The following is a 12836-nucleotide window of genomic DNA, read 5'->3' on the forward strand; positions in this document are numbered from 1 at the left end:
CTGCTCCTGACAGACTGATCCCCTGGTCTGTAAAACAGTCTGCCTTCGAGCCGGTGGGCGAAGCCTCCCTGTGCACAGCACGGCTGGCTCCCACGCCGCTTGTGACCGGTCACCCGTGGGGTCGGATCGCCGTCCCCGATCAGCCCATGTCGAATGCGGACTTCAGTGCGGCTAGCACACACGTCGCCCAGGACAGCCGCCAAGGGGTTCGAGATGCAAGTCCGCAGTTCCGGACAGACGGATCCCTCGGTATGCGGGACGGTCAGCCCCCGAGCCGGTGGACAAGACTCCCGCTGCACGGCACGGCCGGCACCCACTGCTTGTGACCAGTCACCCGTGTGGTCGTATCGTCGTCCCCGATCCGCCCGTGACGGACCCGGACCCCCGTGCAGCTAGCACACACGTAACTCAGGACCGGAGCCTAGTGGTTCAAGAGGAACGGCCGCCGCTCCGGATAGACTGATCCCCTGTTATGCGGCACGGTTAGACCCGATCCGGTGGAAAAGCGACCCGATGAACAGCACGGCCGGCACCCACTGCTTGTAACCACTGGCGTCGGATCGATGTCCCGGATCCGCCCGATCCAGAGCCTGGAACGGATCCGTCCAACCGGACCCCGGAACGGCTAGCACACAAGTCGCCCAGGACCGGAGCCAAGGGGTTAGGGACGAATTGGCGTCGCTCCGGACAGACTGATCCCCCGGTATGCAGGACGGTCAGCCACCCAGCCCACGGCCAATTCCTCCTTGTGCATGGCACGGCCGGCACCCACACGGCTTGTGAACGCTCACCAGTGCTGTCGGATCGCCGTCCCCGATCCGCCCGTGACGGGGCCCGGACCACCGTGCAGCTAGCACACAAGTCGCCCAGGACCGCAACCAAGGGGTTCGGGACGGATGGCCACTGCTCCTGACAGACTGATCCCCTGGTCTGTAAAACAGTCTGCCTTCGAGCCGGCGGACGAAGCCTCCCTGTGTACAGCACAACTGGCTCCCACGCCGCTTGTGACCGGTCACCCGTGGGGTCGGATCGCCGTCCCCGATCCGCCCGTGACGGGCCAGGAACCCCGTGCAGCTAGCACACACCTCACGCAGGACCGGAGCCTAGTGGTTCAAGAGGAACGGCCGACGCTCCGCACAGACGGATCCCTCGGTATGCGGGACGGTCAGCCGCCGAGCCGGTGGACGAGACTCCCGCTGCACGGCACGGCCGGCACCTACTGCTTGTGACCGCTCACCCGTGTGGTCGGATCGCCGTCCCCGATCCGCCCGTGACGGATTCGGACCCCCGTGCAGCTAGCACACACGTCACCCAGGACCGGAGCCTAGTGGTTCAAGAGGAACGGCCGCCGCTCCGGACAGACTGATCCCCCGGTATGCAGGACGGTCAGCCACCCAGCCCACGGCCAATTCCTCCTTGTGCATGGCACGGCCAGCACCCACACGGCTTGTGAACGCTCACCAGTGCTGTCGGATCGCCGTCCCCGATCCGCGCGTGACGGGGCCCGGACCACCGTGCAGCTAGCACACAAGTCGCCCAGGACCGCAGCCAAGGGGTTCGGGACGGATGGCCACTGCTCCTGACAGACTGATCCCCTGGTCTGTAAAACAGTCTGCCTTCGAGCCGGTGGGCGAAGCCTCTCTGTGCACAGCACGGCTGGCTCCCACGCCGCTTGTGACCGGTCACCCGTGGGGTCGGATCGCCGTCCCCGATCAGCCCATGTCGAATGCGGACTTCAGTGCGGCTAGCACACACGTCGCCCAGGACAGCCGCCAAGGGGTTCGAGATGCAAGTCCGCAGTTCCGGACAGACGGATCCCTCGGTATGCGGGACGGTCAGCCGCCGAGCCGGTGGACAAGACTCCCGCTGCACGGCACGGCCGGCACCCACTGCTTGTGACCAGTCACCCGTGTGGTCGAATCGTCGTCCCCGATCCGCCCGTGACGGACCCGGACCCCCGTGCAGCTAGCACACACGTAACTCAGGACCGGAGCCTAGTGGTTCAAGAGGAACGGCCGCCGCTCCGGATAGACTGATCCCCCGTTATGCGGCACGGTCAGACCCGATCCGGTGAAAAGCGACCCGATGAACAGCACGGCCGGCACCCACTGCTTGTAACCACTGGCGTCGGATCGATGTCCCGGATCCGCCCGATCCAGAGCCTGGAACGGATCCGTCCAACCCGGACCCCGGAACGGCTAGCACACAAGTCGCCCAGGACCGGAGCCAAGGGGTTAGGGACGAATTGGCGTCGCTCCGGACAGACTGATCCCCCGGTATGCAGGACGGTCAGCCACCCAGCCCACGGCCAATTCCTCCTTGTGCATGGCACGGCCGGCACCCACACGGCTTGTGAACGCTCACCAGTGCTGTCGGATCGCCGTCCCCGATCCGCGCGTGACGGGGCCCGGACCACCGTGCAGCTAGCACACAAGTCGCCCAGGACCGCAACCAAGGGGTTCGGGACGGATGGCCACTGCTCCTGACAGACTGATCCCCTGGTCTGTAAAACAGTCTGCCTTCGAGCCGGCGGACGAAGCCTCCCTGTGTACAGCACAACTGGCTCCCACGCCGCTTGTGACCGGTCACCCGTGGGGTCGGATCGCCGTCCCCGATCCGCCCGTGACGGGCCAGGACCCCCGTGCAGCTAGCACACACCTCACGCAGGACCGGAGCCTAGTGGTTCAAGAGGAACGGCCGCCGCTCCGCACAGACGGATCCCTCGGTATGCGGGACGGTCAGCCGCCGAGCCGGTGGACGAGACTCCCGCTGCACGGCACGGCCGGCACCTACTGCTTGTGACCGCTCACCCGTGTGGTCCGATCGCCGTCCCCGATCCGCCCGTGACGGATTCGGACCCCCGTGCAGCTAGCACACACGTCACCCAGGACCGGAGCCTAGTGGTTCAAGAGGAACGGCCGCCGCTCCGGACAGACTGATCCCCCGGTATGCAGGACGGTCAGCCACCCAGCCCACGGCCGATTCCTCCTTGTGCATGGCACGGCCGGCACCCACACGGCTTGTGAACGCTCACCAGTGCTGTCGGATCGCCGTCCCCGATCCGCGCGTGACGGGGCCCGGACCACCGTGCAGCTAGCACACAAGTCGCCCAGGACCGCAGCCAAGGGGTTCGGGACGGATGGCCACTGCTCCTGACAGACTGATCCCCTGGTCTGTAAAACAGTCTGCCTTCGAGCCGGTGGGCGAAGCCTCTCTGTGCACAGCACGGCTGGCTCCCACGCCGCTTGTGACCGGTCACCCGTGGGGTCGGATCGCCGTCCCCGATCAGCCCATGTCGAATGCGGACTTCAGTGCGGCTAGCACATACGTCGCGCAGGACAGCCGCCAAGGGGTTCGGGATGCAATTTTGCAGTTCCGGACAGACGGATCCCTCGGTATGCGGGACGGTCAGCCGCCGAGCCGGTGGACAAGACTCCCGCTGCACGGCACGGCCGGCACCCACTGCTTGTGACCAGTCACCCGTGTGGTCGAATCGTCGTCCCCGATCCGCCCGTGACGGACCCGGACCCCCGTGCAGCTAGCACACACGTAACTCAGGACCGGAGCCTAGTGGTTCAAGAGGAACGGCCGCCGCTCCGGATAGACTGATCCCCCGTTATGCGGCACGGTCAGACCCGATCCGGTGGAAAAGCGACCCGATGAACAGCACGGCCGGCACCCACTGCTTGTAACCACTGGCGTCGGATCGATGTCCCGGATCCGCCCGATCCAGAGCCTGGAACGGATCCGTCCAACCCGGACCCCGGAACGGCTAGCACACAAGTCGCCCAGGACCGGAGCCAAGGGGTTAGGGACGAATTGGCGTCGCTCCGGACAGACTGATCCCCCGGTATGCAGGACGGTCAGCCACCCAGCCCACGGCCGATTCCTCCTTGTGCATGGCACGGCCGGCACCCACACGGCTTGTGAACGCTCACCAGTGCTGTCGGATCGCCGTCCCCGATCCGCGCGTGACGGGGCCCGGACCACCGTGCAGCTAGCACACAAGTCGCCCAGGACCGCAGCCAAGGGGTTCGGGACGGATGGCCACTGCTCCTGACAGACTGATCCCCTGGTCTGTAAAACAGTCTGCCTTCGAGCCGGCGGACGAAGCCTCCCTGTGTACAGCACAACTGGCTCCCACGCCGCTTGTGACCGGTCACCCGTGGGGTCGGATCGCCGTCCCCGATCCGCCCGTGACGGGCCAGGACCCCCGTGCAGCTAGCACACACCTCACGCAGGACCGGAGCCTAGTGGTTCAAGAGGAACGGCCGCCGCTCCGCACAGACGGATCCCTCGGTATGCGGGACGGTCAGCCGCCGAGCCGGTGGACGAGACTCCCGCTGCACGGCACGGCCGGCACCTACTGCTTGTGACCGCTCACCCGTGTGGTCGGATCGCCGTCCCCGATCCGCCCGTGACGGATTCGGACCCCCGTGCAGCTAGCACACACGTCACCCAGGACCGGAGCCTAGTGGTTCAAGTGGAACGGCCGCCGCTCCGGACAGACTGATCCCCCGGTATGCAGGACGGTCAGCCACCCAGCCCACGGCCAATTCCTCCTTGTGCATGGCACGGCCGGCACCCACACGGCTTGTGAACGCTCACCAGTGCTGTCGGATCGCCGTCCCCGATCCGCGCGTGACGGGGCCCGGACCACCGTGCAGCTAGCACACAAGTCGCCCAGGACCGCAGCCAAGGGGTTCGGGACGGATGGCCACTGCTCCTGACAGACTGATCCCCTGGTCTGTAAAACAGTCTGCCTTCGAGCCGGTGGGCGAAGCCTCCCTGTGCACAGCACGGCTGGCTCCCACGCCGCTTGTGACCGGTCACCCGTGGGGTCGGATCGCCGTCCCCGATCAGCCCATGTCGAATGCGGACTTCAGTGCGGCTAGCACACACGTCGCCCAGGACAGCCGCCAAGGGGTTCGAGATGCAAGTCCGCAGTTCCGGACAGACGGATCCCTCGGTATGCGGGACGGTCAGCCGCCGAGCCGGTGGACAAGACTCCCGCTGCACGGCACGGCCGGCACCCACTGCTTGTGACCAGTCACCCGTGTGGTCGTATCGTCGTCCCCGATCCGCCCGTGACGGACCCGGACCCCCGTGCAGCTAGCACACACGTAACTCAGGACCGGAGCCTAGTGGTTCAAGAGGAACGGCCGCCGCTCCGGATAGACTGATCCCCTGTTATGCGGCACGGTTAGACCCGATCCGGTGGAAAAGCGACCCGATGAACAGCACGGCCGGCACCCACTGCTTGTAACCACTGGCGTCGGATCGATGTCCCGGATCCGCCCGATCCAGAGCCTGGAACGGATCCGTCCAACCGGACCCCGGAACGGCTAGCACACAAGTCGCCCAGGACCGGAGCCAAGGGGTTAGGGACGAATTGGCGTCGCTCCGGACAGACTGATCCCCCGGTATGCAGGACGGTCAGCCACCCAGCCCACGGCCTATTCCTCCTTGTGCATGGCACGGCCGGCACCCACACGGCTTGTGAACGCTCACCAGTGCTGTCGGATCGCCGTCCCCGATCCGCGCGTGACGGGGCCCGGACCACCGTGCAGCTAGCACACAAGTCGCCCAGGACCGCAACCAAGGGGTTCGGGACGGATGGCCACTGCTCCTGACAGACTGATCCCCTGGTCTGTAAAACAGTCTGCCTTCGAGCCGGCGGACGAAGCCTCCCTGTGTACAGCACAACTGGCTCCCACGCCGCTTGTGACCGGTCACCCGTGGGGTCGGATCGCCGTCCCCGATCCGCCCGTGACGGGCCAGGACCCCCGTGCAGCTAGCACACACCTCACGCAGGACCGGAGCCTAGTGGTTCAAGAGGAACGGCCGCCGCTCCGCACAGACGGATCCCTCGGTATGCGGGACGGTCAGCCGCCGAGCCGGTGGACGAGACTCCCGCTGCACGGCACGGCCGGCACCTACTGCTTGTGACCGCTCACCCGTGTGGTCCGATCGCCGTCCCCGATCCGCCCGTGACGGATTCGGACCCCCGTGCAGCTAGCACACACGTCACCCAGGACCGGAGCCTAGTGGTTCAAGAGGAACGGCCGCCGCTCCGGACAGACTGATCCCCCGGTATGCAGGACGGTCAGCCACCCAGCCCACGGCCGATTCCTCCTTGTGCATGGCACGGCCGGCACCCACACGGCTTGTGAACGCTCACCAGTGCTGTCGGATCGCCGTCCCCGATCCGCGCGTGACGGGGCCCGGACCACCGTGCAGCTAGCACACAAGTCGCCCAGGACCGCAGCCAAGGGGTTCGGGACGGATGGCCACTGCTCCTGACAGACTGATCCCCTGGTCTGTAAAACAGTCTGCCTTCGAGCCGGTGGGCGAAGCCTCCCTGTGCACAGCACGGCTGGCTCCCACGCCGCTTGTGACCGGTCACCCGTGGGGTCGGATCGCCGTCCCCGATCAGCCCATGTCGAATGCGGACTTCAGTGCGGCTAGCACACACGTCGCCCAGGACAGCCGCCAAGGGGTTCGAGATGCAAGTCCGCAGTTCCGGACAGACGGATCCCTCGGTATGCGGGACGGTCAGCCCCCGAGCCGGTGGACAAGACTCCCGCTGCACGGCACGGCCGGCACCCACTGCTTGTGACCAGTCACCCGTGTGGTCGTATCGTCGTCCCCGATCCGCCCGTGACGGACCCGGACCCCCGTGCAGCTAGCACACACGTAACTCAGGACCGGAGCCTAGTGGTTCAAGAGGAACGGCCGCCGCTCCGGATAGACTGATCCCCCGTTATGCGGCACGGTCAGACCCGATCCGGTGGAAAAGCGACCCGATGAACAGCACGGCCGGCACCCACTGCTTGTAACCACTGGCGTCGGATCGATGTCCCGGATCCGCCCGATCCAGAGCCTGGAACGGATCCGTCCAACCCGGACCCCGGAACGGCTAGCACACAAGTCGCCCAGGACCGGAGCCAAGGGGTTAGGGACGAATTGGCGTCGCTCCGGACAGACTGATCCCCCGGTATGCAGGACGGTCAGCCACCCAGCCCACGGCCAATTCCTCCTTGTGCATGGCACGGCCGGCACCCACACGGCTTGTGAACGCTCACCAGTGCTGTCGGATCGCCGTCCCCGATCCGCGCGTGACGGGGCCCGGACCACCGTGCAGCTAGCACACAAGTCGCCCAGGACCGCAACCAAGGGGTTCGGGACGGATGGCCACTGCTCCTGACAGACTGATCCCCTGGTCTGTAAAACAGTCTGCCTTCGAGCCGGCGGACGAAGCCTCCCTGTGTACAGCACAACTGGCTCCCACGCCGCTTGTGACCGGTCACCCGTGGGGTCGGATCGCCGTCCCCGATCCGCCCGTGACGGGCCAGGACCCCCGTGCAGCTAGCACACACCTCACGCAGGACCGGAGCCTAGTGGTTCAAGAGGAACGGCCGCCGCTCCGCACAGACGGATCCCTCGGTATGCGGGACGGTCAGCCGCCGAGCCGGTGGACGAGACTCCCGCTGCACGGCACGGCCGGCACCTACTGCTTGTGACCGCTCACCCATGTGGTCGGATCGCCGTCCCCGATCCGCCCGTGACGGATTCGGACCCCCGTGCAGCTAGCACACACGTCACCCAGGACCGGAGCCTAGTGGTTCAAGAGGAACGGCCGCCGCTCCGGACAGACTGATCCCCCGGTATGCAGGACGGTCAGCCACCCAGCCCACGGCCGATTCCTCCTTGTGCATGGCACGGCCGGCACCCACACGGCTTGTGAACGCTCACCAGTGCTGTCGGATCGCCGTCCCCGATCCGCGCGTGACGGGGCCCGGACCACCGTGCAGCTAGCACACAAGTCGCCCAGGACCGCAGCCAAGGGGTTCGGGACGGATGGCCACTGCTCCTGACAGACTGATCCCCTGGTCTGTAAAACAGTCTGCCTTCGAGCCGGTGGGCGAAGCCTCCCTGTGCACAGCACGGCTGGCTCCCACGCCGCTTGTGACCGGTCACCCGTGGGGTCGGATCGCCGTCCCCGATCAGCCCATGTCGAATGCGGACTTCAGTGCGGCTAGCACACACGTCGCCCAGGACAGCCGCCAAGGGGTTCGAGATGCAATTTTGCAGTTCCGGACAGACGGATCCCTCGGTATGCGGGACGGTCAGCCGCCGAGCCGGTGGACAAGACTCCCGCTGCACGGCACGGCCGGCACCTACTGCTTGTGACCGCTCACCCGTGTGGTCCGATCGCCGTCCCCGATCCGCCCGTGACGGATTCGGACCCCCGTGCAGCTAGCACACACGTCACCCAGGACCGGAGCCTAGTGGTTCAAGAGGAACGGCCGCCGCTCCGGACAGACTGATCCCCCGGTATGCAGGACGGTCAGCCACCCAGCCCACGGCCGATTCCTCCTTGTGCATGGCACGGCCGGCACCCACACGGCTTGTGAACGCTCACCAGTGCTGTCGGATCGCCGTCCCCGATCCGCGCGTGACGGGGCCCGGACCACCGTGCAGCTAGCACACAAGTCGCCCAGGACCGCAGCCAAGGGGTTCGGGACGGATGGCCACTGCTCCTGACAGACTGATCCCCTGGTCTGTAAAACAGTCTGCCTTCGAGCCGGTGGGCGAAGCCTCCCTGTGCACAGCACGGCTGGCTCCCACGCCGCTTGTGACAGGTCACCCGTGGGGTCGGATCGCCGTCCCCGATCAGCCCATGTCGAATGCGGACTTCAGTGCGGCTAGCACACAAGTCGCCCAGGACCGGAGCCAAGGGGTTAGGGACGAATTGGCGTCGCTCCGGACAGACTGATCCCCCGGTATGCAGGACGGTCAGCCACCCAGCCCACGGCCGATTCCTCCTTGTGCATGGCACGGCCGGCACCCACACGGCTTGTGAACGCTCACCAGTGCTGTCGGATCGCCGTCCCCGATCCGCGCGTGACGGGGCCCGGACCACCGTGCAGCTAGCACACAAGTCGCCCAGGACCGCAGCCAAGGGGTTCGGGACGGATGGCCACTGCTCCTGACAGACTGATCCCCTGGTCTGTAAAACAGTCTGCCTTCGAGCCGGTGGGCGAAGCCTCCCTGTGCACAGCACGGCTGGCTCCCACGCCGCTTGTGACCGGTCACCCGTGGGGTCGGATCGCCGTCCCCGATCAGCCCATGTCGAATGCGGACTTCAGTGCGGCTAGCACACACGTCGCCCAGGACAGCCGCCAAGGGGTTCGAGATGCAATTTTGCAGTTCCGGACAGACGGATCCCTCGGTATGCGGGACGGTCAGCCGCCGAGCCGGTGGACAAGACTCCCGCTGCACGGCACGGCCGGCACCTACTGCTTGTGACCGCTCACCCGTGTGGTCCGATCGCCGTCCCCGATCCGCCCGTGACGGATTCGGACCCCCGTGCAGCTAGCACACACGTCACCCAGGACCGGAGCCTAGTGGTTCAAGAGGAACGGCCGCCGCTCCGGACAGACTGATCCCCCGGTATGCAGGACGGTCAGCCACCCAGCCCACGGCCGATTCCTCCTTGTGCATGGCACGGCCGGCACCCACACGGCTTGTGAACGCTCACCAGTGCTGTCGGATCGCCGTCCCCGATCCGCGCGTGACGGGGCCCGGACCACCGTGCAGCTAGCACACAAGTCGCCCAGGACCGCAGCCAAGGGGTTCGGGACGGATGGCCACTGCTCCTGACAGACTGATCCCCTGGTCTGTAAAACAGTCTGCCTTCGAGCCGGTGGGCGAAGCCTCCCTGTGCACAGCACGGCTGGCTCCCACGCCGCTTGTGACCGGTCACCCGTGGGGTCGGATCGCCGTCCCCGATCAGCCCATGTCGAATGCGGACTTCAGTGCGGCTAGCACACACGTCGCCCAGGACAGCCGCCAAGGGGTTCGAGATGCAATTTTGCAGTTCCGGACAGACGGATCCCTCGGTATGCGGGACGGTCAGCCGCCGAGCCGGTGGACAAGACTCCCGCTGCACGGCACGGCCGGCACCTACTGCTTGTGACCACTGTCGTCGGATCGATGTCCCGGATCCGCCCGATCAAGAGCCTGGAACGGATCCGTCCAACCCGGACCCCGGAACGGCTAGCACACAAGTCGCCCAGGACCGGAGCCAAGGGGTTAGGGACGAATTGGCGTCGCTCCGGACAGACTGATCCCCCGGTATGCAGGACGGTCAGCCACCCAGCCCACGGCCAATTCCTCCTTGTGCATGGCACGGCCGGCACCCACACGGCTTGTGAACGCTCACCAGTGCTGTCGGATCGCCGTCCCCGATCCGCGTGTGACGGGGCCCGGACCACCGTGCAGCTAGCACACAAGTCGCCCAGGACCGCAGCCAAGGGGTTCGGGACGGATGGCCACTGCTCCTGACAGACTGATCCCCTGGTCTGTAAAACAGTCTGCCTTCGAGCCGGTGGGCGAAGCCTCCCTGTGCACAGCACGGCTGGCTCCCACGCCGCTTGTGACCGGTCACCCGTGGGGTCGGATCGCCGTCCCCGATCAGCCCATGTCGAATGCGGACTTCAGTGCGGCTAGCACACACGTCGCCCAGGACAACCGCCAAGGGGTTCGAGATGCAATTTTGCAGTTCCGGACAGACGGATCCCTCGGTATGCGGGACGGTCAGCCGCCGAGCCGGTGGACAAGACTCCCGCTGCACGGCACGGCCGGCACCCACTGCTTGTGACCAGTCACCCGTGTGGTCGAATCGTCGTCCCCGATCCGCCCGTGACGGACCAGGACCCCCGTGCAGCTAGCACACACCTCACGCAGGACCGGAGCCTAGTGGTTCAAGAGGAACGGCCGCCGCTCCGCACAGACGGATCCCTCGGTATGCGGGACGGTCAGCCCCCGAGCCGGTGGAAAAGCGACCCGATGAACAGCACGGCCGGCACCCACTGCTTGTAACCACTGTCGTCGGATCGATGTCCCGGATCCGCCCGATCAAGAGCCTGGAACGGATCCGTCCAACCCGGACCCCGGAACGGCTAGCACACAAGTCGCCCAGGACCGGAGCCAAGGGGTTAGGGACGAATTGGCGTCGCTCCGGACAGACTGATCCCCCGGTATGCAGGACGGTCAGCCACCCAGCCCACGGCCGATTCCTCCTTGTGCATGGCACGGCCGGCACCCACACGGCTTGTGAACGCTCACCAGTGCTGTCGGATCGCCGTCCCCGATCCGCGCGTGACGGGGCCCGGACCACCGTGCAGCTAGCACACAAGTCGCCCAGGACCGCAGCCAAGGGGTTCGGGACGGATGGCCACTGCTCCTGACAGACTGATCCCCTGGTCTGTAAAACAGTCTGCCTTCGAGCCGGTGGGCGAAGCCTCCCTGTGCACAGCACGGCTGGCTCCCACGCCGCTTGTGACCGGTCACCCGTGGGGTCGGATCGCCGTCCCCGATCAGCCCATGTCGAATGCGGACTTCAGTGCGGCTAGCACACACGTCGCCCAGGACAGCCGCCAAGGGGTTCGAGATGCAATTTTGCAGTTCCGGACAGACGGATCCCTCGGTATGCGGGACGGTCAGCCGCCGAGCCGGTGGACAAGACTCCCGCTGCACGGCACGGCCGGCACCCACTGCTTGTGACCAGTCACCCGTGTGGTCGAATCGTCGTCCCCGATCCGCCCGTGACGGACCAGGACCCCCGTGCAGCTAGCACACACCTCACGCAGGACCGGAGCCTAGTGGTTCAAGAGGAACGGCCGCCGCTCCGGACAGACGGATCCCTCGGTATGCGGGACGGTCAGCCCCCGAGCCGGTGGAAAAGCGACCCGATGAACAGCACGGCCGGCACCCACTGCTTGTAACCACTGTCGTCGGATCGATGTCCCGGATCCGCCCGATCAAGAGCCTGGAACGGATCCGTCCAACCCGGACCCCGGAACGGCTAGCACACAAGTCGCCCAGGACCGGAGCCAAGGGGTTAGGGACGAATTGGCGTCGCTCCGGACAGACTGATCCCCCGGTATGCAGGACGGTCAGCCACCCAGCCCACGGCCAATTCCTCCTTGTGCATGGCACGGCCGGCACCCACACGGCTTGTGAACGCTCACCAGTGCTGTCGGATCGCCGTCCCCGATCCGCGCGTGACGGGGCCCGGACCACCGTGCAGCTAGCACACAAGTCGCCCAGGACCGCAACCAAGGGGTTCGGGACGGATGGCCACTGCTCCTGACAGACTGATCCCCCGGTATGCGGCACGGTCAGACCCGATCCGGTGAAAAAGCGACCCGATGAACAGCACGGCCGGCACCCACTGCTTGTAACCACTGGCGTCGGATCGATGTCCCGGATCCGCCCGATCCAGAGCCTGGAACGGATCCGTCCAACCCGGACCCCGGAACGGCTAGCACACAAGTCGCCCAGGACCGGAGCCAAGGGGTTAGGGACGAATTGGCGTCGCTCCTGACAGACTGATCCCCCGGTATGCAGGACGGTCAGCCACCCAGCCCACGGCCGATTCCTCCTTGTGCATGGCACGGCCGGCACCCACACGGCTTGTGAACGCTCACCAGTGCTCTCGGATCGCCGTCCCCGATCCGCGCGTGACGGGGCCCGGACCACCGTGCAGCTAGCACACAAGTCGCCCAGGACCGCAGCCAAGGGGTTCGGGACGGATGGCCACTGCTCCTGACAGACTGATCCCCTGGTCTGTAAAACAGTCTGCCTTCGAGCCGGTGGGCGAAGCCTCCCTGTGCACAGCACGGCTGGCTCCCACGCCGCTTGTGACCGGTCACCCGTGGGGTCGGATCGCCGTCCCCGATCAGCCCATGTCGAATGCGGACTTCAGTGCGGCTAGCACACACGTCGCCCAGGACAGCCGCCAAGGGGTTCGAGATGCAAGTCCGCAG

The sequence above is a fragment of the Aythya marila genome (genome assembly GCF_965140915.1).
Source record: "Aythya marila genome assembly, chromosome: 2".
NCBI lineage: Eukaryota > Metazoa > Chordata > Aves > Anseriformes > Anatidae > Aythya > Aythya marila.